Below are 10388 nucleotides of genomic sequence, written 5' to 3' on the forward strand. Positions count from 1 at the left end.
AGGAACAATTACATATTTTGTATATAAATAAGGGAAGTACAACATAAAATCGTTTATTTTGAAACATGTATCATTATCAAAATCCCATAAACAGAGAAAGGATACATTGGGAGGATAAGGGTTTGAGGTAAATTAGTAAGGGAAAGAATGAATGTGAAAAAGATTGATGAGGTCTCTCTAGTCTTAGGCAAAATACAAAATGAGTTCAGGTCTTGAAAAGCAAAGTTGACATATAACTGAAATTCTGTGCAAATTCCTAACTTTATTCCTTAGTTACAAATATGTAAATAATTGTATTATGTGATTATTCACTGTTTCTTAATTTTTGCACATAATTCAAAGGCATTTACCTTTTAAAACCCTGCTAGATATATATTTCTAGATGTACGTTACAAGTTATTAACTGAGCTACTTTTGTCTGACAATATAAAAATCTATTAGGAATATTAGTTTAATCTGTTAAATTAATGTCACAAAAGTGCAAGGAAACAGCACTCATAATTGAAACTTCTATTGAAATATAATAGATTCTTGGCATTTCAGCAGATCTATTCTGATCATCCAAGGGATCTCAAAAACAAATTTACTAAAGTAGTTTGTAATTTTTTTGAGACACGAGTTTAAAAAATTAAGTGATGTGTGGGGTGCCTGGGTGCTTCAGTTGGTTAAGCCTCCAATTCTTGATTTTGGCTCCGGTCAGGATTTCACAGTTGAAAGATTGAGCCCCATGTCAGGCTCTGCACTGAGTGGAGCCTCCCTGGGATTCTCTTTTTCCCCCTCTCTCTCTCTGCCCCTTCCCCCCTTGCATTATCTCTTTCTCCCCACCCCCACTCTCCCCTTCTCTCTCCCTCTCAAAATAAATAAATAAACATTAAAAAATGTTAAATACAAAAAAAACTAGGTTGTGTGCAACTGGTGCTTGAGTTACCAATGTGGACAAAGCTGGCTGGTTCTTGTATGTCTGGGTGGTCATGGCTAGAAGTGCCAAAAAACAGTTGGAGGTTTGAGTCACAGTTGTCCTTTGCTGCAGAAGAGCCACTGACAAAAGCTAGAATACAAAGAAAGTGACTTTTTTCTCCCCTCTTTCCACCCTCAATTTGCAGTGTGTCCTCCTCCCCTTCCAGCTGGAAGTCAGCTCAAAAGGGAGCCCAGGAAGAAGACTTTGTGGTGACTCAGCCCCAAGATCACAGAAAGTATAGAAGGTGGGGTTGGACATCACAGACAAATAACAGCTCAAAAGATTGTTTTGTTTTTGTGAAGGAAAAGAGTCCATTACTAATACTACAGATATATTGAGGTGAATACATGTAAGGAAGTAATGGTATTCAAAAATGTGTATTTTTAATAATGTGTGCAGATATATTGAATTAAAGTTTGAATTTTTAATTATTTTAAACAAAATTGACTATCCTCATCATATATAGAATCACTCTGAGCTTGTTGGAGAATTACACTTTGAACCATGGAGAAAGTGCTAAAGTTACACAGTCAGCTATTACTTCCAATCTCAATGATCAATATTTACTCAATCTCCCCCATTTTTTTAAGAAAACCACTATTATTTTATATTAATAAAATAAAATATTCTCATGATAGATTTTATAAATTTCTATGTTTATTATAGAAATAGAACACCATAACTTCAGCAGATTACAATAACTTCTGATGCATACTAGATACTTTATTCTTTTTTTTCTCCTGTTATATTTTCTAATTGGTTATTGGTGGTACATGGGCAACCATTGCGTTAGGGGTATTTATCTTATATCTAGTCACTTTATTCAACTCTTCTATTAATTTGATTCTTCGAGGATTTCAATTAAAATAATATTGTCAATCAATAATCAGAATACTGTCTCCTATAACAAAATAACACCTCTGCTTCTATTTCATATTGTATTTAATTAGAAAGAGCATCAGTGAGCCTCATTCCTTTCCTTACTACAAAAATGACTCTTGGACTTAACCTCTAGATTTTTTACTTTTATTGTTCTTAAAGTTGTTAGATTACTTGTCAGGCTCTGAGTTGCTACCATATGTACACGAAGTAATTTTTTTGAAATTTGGAAATGAATCATATTTTCCTTGTCTACTTTATTGTTTTAGAGCTCCAAAATTAATTTTTGAAGTATGTAACATTATTTCTAATATACTCTTTGCATACAATTTAGCTATCAGTAGCTAAAGGGTGCTTAATACTGCACTAGATGTTGTGAGGGGAAAAACTGAACCCACTAATACCAAAAAAGTTATTGCTTTCAAGTAGTTTCTGTTTTAGTTGGTTAGGCAATTAGGCCTGTCACAAAGGAGTCTGTAATAAAAATACTAAACAATGATAATAGTTAATATTTATTGAGTCTTTACTACATGCCAATTATTTTTTGAGATAGATTTTGGAATTATGTTTATGATAAATCTGAGACCCTAAACTTGTTGATGTACTTGCTTAAGTCATCTAAGATCTAGCCCAGCTTGGTTAAGAGTGTGGGCAGTCTGACCTAGCATCTTCTTAAACACTGTGTTATATGTTCTTCTAAGAACTAAGAAAGGAGGGCCAATTAGATGATAATAGGGCATGACAGTTTTATGGAATTTTTAAGGATGATGTGGTATTTTGAGAATGGAGAATATTCTAGACAGAGTCCCTCTAATGGGATAGTGGTGTGAAAAGGACAGGACTTGGGAGAAGCAATGATTAGGCTAGTCTGAAGCAGAAGGTGAATAAAGGAGAATCATGAACTTGAAAAAGATTGGGGAAAACCGTGAATTCTAACCTATGGACTTTATTTTCAGCTTGAAAGTAGTAGGGAACAATAGAGGAAGTGGGACACTGTGAAGCAGTCACCACATACAGCAGGTCTTCCAGATCTCTTTCAACAGTGATGATAAAAAGGGAAATGAAGATATTTCAACCTAAACAATATTCAAGGAGAAGAAGCCCCACGAAATCACAAGCAGCCATAATTACGGCTGAGAAAAATATGTGACATACAGCAACAAGCTACTTTGAATATGGTGAATACTTTTTCTTTAAGCCTATTGCAGCCCCGAAGGGGACAGTCAGAGGGAACAAAGCCTCAGGTTCAAAAGTTCTGATGCAATTTCCATCTTCAGAATTCTGTCAGACTGAGCTAGAAATATTTTTATCCAAATCCTCCTAAGATTTCAGGTAGCCTCCAGCTATGCTGAACCACTTTTCACACTGTTTCAAAACTTCCATTCCTTTTATTCCTGAAATATGGGTTTGCCTTATCTTAAAGCACACGTGCAGGCACGCATGCACACACACTCCACCGGACAAAAAGCCTGTAGAAAAGAAAAGTTACGGACATCTTTAAGAATATCAGAAGAGATTAGCTTTATCTCCTGGTGTGGGGCCTCATGCACACGTTATCTCACTAGTTTTTTCTTCCATAGAAATGACCTTAGAAATAGGGATATGTTATAAAGCTGTAATGCTAAAACACATTTTAATTGACTTTCTAAATTTAGTAAAGTTCTGCTTTAAACCACTTTCAGACATTTTTGTGCATACCTTAAAGTATTGAAAATCTAATGATTTTTCAGCAGCTGGCGCTTTACAACTAGAAATTCCATCCTGCTTCATTTAAAATCATAAGTGTGATGACTAGTAATAAAACTATTTATAATTGCAATTACAAGAAAAGGTTCCCTACTTCTACCAAAAAAAAATTTAGCTGCCTCAATCCACATTTCCATGTAAAAAAGAACATTTGCATGATCAAATCTGAGAACCATATTTTAGTCATTTTACAAATGTTCACCACGAGTAATTTAAATATATGTGTTAAATGCAAAATATTTTTAGATGATGGTGTCGAAAATACAGTGAGTGACTGATGCCAGAAAAAAACATGTAACTTTATGAAAATTCAAATTTGCTCTGTATTTTAATTTACTTTGGATTTCTTTTCAGATACATTATTTGAGACTTTACTGAGAGGAAATAGAAGTTATCCTCTAAAGCATTGCTATCTAATAGAACTTTGTACTTAATAGAAATGTTCTGTATCTGTGCTATTCAATATAGTTGCTGCAAGTCGTATGTATTGGCCATTTTACGTGTGGCTTGTGTGGCTGAGAAAGTTAATTTTAAATTTTACTTAATTTCAATTAATTTGAAGTTAAAGTTAAATAACCTTATGAAGCTAGTGGCTACTGTATTGAACAGTACAATATAAAGTCTGCAAGTAGTCCAAATATGTTTTCAGTGTATATATTAACCTTTTTGAGAATTTGGTTTTGTGCTTGTATATTTTTTGCATTATCAATAAATAAATGAATATCAAATACAAAGGAAACTTAACATTCTAATCCCTTGATGTATATATCTTATATATGTATATTTGTTCTGTCAAAGCTTAAAGCAATCAATATAGTAAAAACCATTGCTGCTGGATAAAGAGAGACTCTTAAGTGACCACATAGTCATTTCTAATACTATCTATAAGTTCTATTTTTCCATAGAAGGGTCTCTATGAAGTGTTTGATTTGGGGGATTGACACAAAAGAAAAATATTTCATATTTACTAATGTATCAATATATTTCCATACATCCCCTATCACCTTGGAGCTTTGGAAATGGGCCTTTTTTTTTTTTTTTTTTTGGCTAAAGTCATTGAAGAAAATCTCAAATTTTTTTTGTTGATTAAATGTATGTCCTTCAAACACCCTAGCTCTGTGTGTCTTTGCAGTGTCTTAAAAATATCCCCAAGACTTATTTCATTTAGTAGTCCTACTTAATGTACAGTTATAGCTGTTACTGGTTGATACATGGCCTCACACACCAGAATAAACAAATGGTAGCTGTCACACAAAATTATTCACCCTCTATCTTTCCAAGACGACTTGCTTTCACGGTGCTATTACTGCCTACATCCCTTTCTCGTTTTTTTCCTCCCTAATTCAATTGATTTTAGATGTTTTGGTGCTTCTACCTCTCTAATATATTACCTATTTTATTCGAATATGTAGGTGGTATGTTTTTAAGTGAATCAATAATGAAGTAGTTGAGACCACAAGCCTCATCACCCTCTACATGCTATTAGTATTAGACTCCCAAGGGCCAACTGTGCAGTGAACCACGGTAATGAGGTTGATAGTTCATGAAGGAGCTGATGTGACAAATTGCCAACCTGCTGCAGGGACAGCCTCCTTAACCCTCCAGAAGGCCAATGTTATTCCAATTCTCATCCAGTTTTGCTCTTGTTCCAAATGTGCTAGTGCTAACACAGTATTTAAATGGATACATGCAACCCCCACCCCCTTGCAGAGGGAAGCACCTGGTGGCATGGGCATTTATAATCCCCTTTTCAAATTGACATGCTCTCAGGGTGAATTTAATCAGCTTTTGTCATACATTTGAAAGTACATTTTTCATGCCTACTTTTGGAAGCATTTCTGAAAACAAGCATCTTCATTTCTTGCTGTTTTGGATCCATAAGAACTTTTTAGATCTATTATTTCCTATCCTGATAGTCACATTCACTGACTTTTGTGATATTCCCTCATATTTGAATGAAACACCTTGCAGGCATGTTTTCATTCCTTTTTTTTTTTTTCTCTGCCTGAGTTTGTAATCTGGCAAAGAAAGGCAAAACTCTCACCTATTGAAAAATAAGTATTCCTCAAGTACCATTAAATCAGGTGAATTTCTTTGTGGATTAAAAAAAATAGCTAATTCTTCATTTTCTTCTTGAGTTCCTCACGGTTTCTTAAAGGTTTTTTTGCTTTGTTTTGTTTCTACAAAGATGTTATTGTTACCAGCTGGACAGTGAAAATTAGTCATCTCCCACTTTGAGGGGGAATTTAAGTCAGAATTGTACTTTCTGTGTAGCTAGCCTTTTAAAAGACATTTCTAAGCATTTTTAAGAAAGTTTACGCTTCAGAGAATGGTTCCCAAACCACTGCTGGCTTTGCCTGTAGAGAGGTGGCTGCACTTCACGTACTCTATTTCTAATAGTGAAACCAAAGGGTTCTTAGAGGTCACAAAACGATTCTTTTCTTTTGTTTAAATACATGAGATGCTTCTAAAATTCCTAGTTTGGATTGGTGCCCTCCCAAGCTTAATAGAAAATAATTAAATTTTCTAACTTGGACCTTCACTTCTTCAGCCCCCAGGTTCAGACTTCTGTGAATCACCCAGAACAGAGCTTTGTTTTCCAACCTTAAGGGGTACAGCTCTCTAATCACCATATAAATCAGGCACTGGGAGCACAGACAGTTGACCCTATGTTGTTTTATTTTGCATTTGACTATGTGAAACACTGCAATTATTGTCATACTATTTCTCAGGCACATGTTTTGTCTTCTTAATCTAAATTCCTTGAGGCGAAGGCAAACACACTGCTTTTTGGTGGACCCTGGCTTTAAGATTTTCAGTAAATGCTGACTAATTGAGTCCTGCGTGTTATCAGTTGCCCTTGTTATTCACTCCGGGCATCTCATCTTGTTGCAGGTTATTACCATGAGAATCGCTTTTTACTTTACACTACTCAAAGGTTACAAACCAGCAGTCCACTAACTAGATTTAACTGCTGGACTTGTTTTAATTGGTCAGTGAAGTGTTATTAAAACATTAAAGCTTAAATGCTTTTAGGTAGGGGATTTCCACTTCTACTCAGTCCTGTCTGCTCCTTACTCTCCAACACTCCAATAATCTGCCGCTTGGCCAGAGAATGTATGTGAGTTTGAAATCCTTGTCCCATTTATTTTATTACCCCGTGTGACACTTTCATTCATTGAACACCACCTATCTCTTAGGTGCCAGTGAAAGTCAGGCACAGTTCCAGAAACAGATAAACAGATAGAAAATCCCTGTCTTCATGGATTATGGGAGAGCTATATTCTCGATCTGATAATTTCTCAATAAACATTTGGGAAAAACTGAATAGAGTAGGTATTAGTTTTAGTGCAGGTCCCCTGAGAAGCAGATGCCAATGTAAGATTAAAAAAGCGAAAACTGTGTTAAAGAAAATGCTGATGTGGAAGGAAATAGGGCCTGTCCAAATTATGACTTGGTTTGTCTGACTGAACCCAATCCAAAATGGGTGGTTCTAGATGCATGAGAACTCAGGTAGCTTGTGGTCAAGAATTTCATCTCAACCAGAGTTGCATAACAGGCCATTTCTCCGAGGAAGTGTAATCCTTTCTTGCTGATGGCAAGGACTTGTTTGTGATTCCTAAGGGACTATAACATGGTGTTCTCACTGGAGCTTGCTGTAAACTCCATACTGCCTCATGTCCTCCTACTGACACCTCTAACACCACGGGGACTAGTAGATAGATGGAAGACAACGCCCAAGCAGCAGTGCTTACTGTACTCAGCCTGAGTCTACTGCATTACCCTTTCCTGTTCCAGGCCCAACTCAGAGCTGGCAACCCTCCGTGTTACCTGCAGTGTGAGTATATAGTTATGGAATGTGGTGCCTCAGGAGCCCAAATTGGCCTACCAAAAAATGTGCTGCTTTCTTTGTAGCGGGAGATGGGAAATGCAGCCCTTTGTTCCTTGGAGGGGATTTTCCAGTATGCCTCTGACCACTGGACTCTAAAACATTCACTTAATTGCTCAGTCACTGAATCATTATAGGACTTATCTCCAACCCTCTGGACCACATGTATCTTACTAACGATTCCGGTATAGTAGCCACCTGTTACTTGTCCTGTCCAGTCAGAAGGATGTCAATGGAATGGACCAGAGTGTCATTCTATGCGATTCTCAGGTGGTCCAGATCTCACTGTACTACATAATGGCAGAGGGCAGGGAAGTTAACATAACTTGATGCAAAATTTTAAAGAACATTTTTGTCTTCTCATGTGAATGCAAACTGTTTTTAATCCTTCTTTCTAATTGGGAAGAAATAGAATGACTGCATACTATGTACCTGAGGTCTTACTAATTCACTGTAACAATAATACTATCTCTGGCACAGCAACTGTGATGGGGTTGCTATCTAGCTGTACTTACAGTATGGTCTGTAGTTATTCTCCAGGATCCCTCTGATTTCTTCAACAGTCAGAATTAAACAGCTATGAAGAAGTCCACCACCCTATATCTTTTATGTCTTTAATGGTAGCACCAATCTCTATTATCTCTCCAGGAATATGGTGTTGGTTTTGGTTTGCTATCTTACAGGTAGGACAGTTACAGAAGTTTCCATTTGACCTTTACCACTGTATTAGCTTTATCACTATGCTATTTTGTAAATAAAAAGTCCAACGTGGGAGTTATTCTAAATGCCAATTATGTACTCAGTGACTGGGAAGTTGCTCATCCAATGTATCTTGGATATGTGGGCCAACTGGGAGCCAGATTTTAGCCAGGACCCAGTTATTACCTGGCCTTTATAACTTCCCACTGTATCCAGAGTACCAAGAGGAGGCTTTGGGTCTTAAAGTATCAATGTCAACTCAGACACTATGTTTAATAGTCTGTTTGGTTATTTCCCATTCCCAAAGTAGAATAGCCCAAGTATGGCCATAGGTTACTTTGGAAGGGTGGATGAATCATGACAATAGATATTTATCATGGCGTTTCAGGCTCCCTCTTCCTAGAGAACCAGCCATTTCTTCAATCATTGGGTTCTGGATCTGAAAATTTGTTCAGATCTTGGAACTGAGCAAGAGAAAGCAACTTTTTGTTGGGTTGACCATTCTCTATCACCTGCTTCAACATTTTCAATTTATTTTAGTATTATAGATTTTAAGCAGAAATTTAGGCTTTTTTTATTTCCCATCTGTTTTACCTCTAAGGACTATATAATCCATCTCTACAACTTCCTACAAGTTAAGCCTCTTTGGCTTCTCTTCCTACTTTGTCCATATTTTGGTAATTGTGGGTCCTAGTTTCCAGTGATTAAGCGCTGCCATTTGGCCTCTATGACTTATTCAGGGCCCTTCATCCCCACAGATGTTCATGAGCTCAACTGTGTGAATGCTGCTTCCACCCTCATGCCTGGCCTGCACAGAGGAGTCACCACTGAACTTAAGAAAAATTTTTTTTATGTTTTTGATTTTTGAGAAAGAGAGAGAGACAGAGTGCTAGCAGGGGAGGGCAGAGAGAGAAGGGGACAGAATCTGAAGCAGGTTCCAGGCTCTGAGCTGTCAGCACAGAGCTCAATGTGGGGTTCGAACCCACGAACCATGAGGTCATGACCTGAGCCAAAGTTGGACACTTAACTGACTGAGCCACCCAAGCACCCTTAAACTTCTTAGTAATGTTGGTGCCCTTCTCACCACCACATTCCTCTCGTGGCTCATACTCCTCTAGGGGATTTTCTGACCTCATTTAATAAATTTGTCTTTACCTAATAAATAATCATTACCACTTACTTTCCTCCACCTTTATATTATGTCCTCTATGTTCTGCTAAAGAAACTTAAGCATCTATTTCATTGAGACTTGGCCACTGTTTATTCCAGGTTCCTAAGAACTACCCAGCAGTGAATTTAACCCATCCCCTGGGGTTCTTGCCGGGGTCTTAAATCTCTTGTCAGAGAAAGTATCCCCAAGTCAATGAATTTTTGCTATCTAAACTATCATTCCAGTCCTTTGATCAAGCACTCAACATCCAGTCTCAGAGTAGTTTCCTGTCTCCTGCAAGTGTATGCCAGCTAGTAATTATAATCTTTTACATGTATAGTCTCTTTTCTCCTTTATTTGTGCCAGCATGTCACCAGTTGAGTTATGCTGGGATTTAATCCTATCAGTCAACATGGGAGCTGAGAGATGAGATGGGAAGATTCTGGTGAGAGCATTTGCTACTTTGGGGGGGAGAGGCTTCTGCAGTACTTTCCACCACAGTGGGTATGCTAGCTCTTACTAGGGAAATGTGGGCTACCTCTGCAGGCCTGGGGACCTGTGGGGACCACAGAATCAACATCCTTGGGTACATCCTTCTAGATGTCTTTATTCCTGTTTTCAGGATTTTAGGTTTTCCCTACCAGGGCCCTGACCTTGGCATAGAGACCTGCTTTGGCTGAGACTGCAACTATCTCGGAGCTCTCACAGTTAGATCTTCAGTCTGCCTTTCAATTATGCCTGCCTTTCTACTACAGGTGATTATAGTCTCTTTTAGAAACCACCAGTTGGGCTTTCTCCTTCCCAAACTTAGCAACTAACTTCTAGTTAACAACTTTCATTCTCTCCTTAGTTTAGCAGAACATCAGCACAACTTAGCAGTAACTAGCCAGCTGTACTATCTTGGTAGGCATTGTTCTCCCCATATTTTCTCAAAGCCTACCTACCTGCAGGATGCATAGCATTCTCCTCCATGAGGACATTTATAAAACATGTTGCTTCAATGTGTTTTCACTGTAAATATGCTAGATCCTTATAAACTAATATGTTTATTCCTAAAGATTACCAAA

This window comes from Panthera tigris, chromosome B1 (assembly GCF_018350195.1).
Source record: "Panthera tigris isolate Pti1 chromosome B1, P.tigris_Pti1_mat1.1, whole genome shotgun sequence".
Taxonomy (NCBI): Eukaryota; Metazoa; Chordata; class Mammalia; order Carnivora; family Felidae; genus Panthera; species Panthera tigris.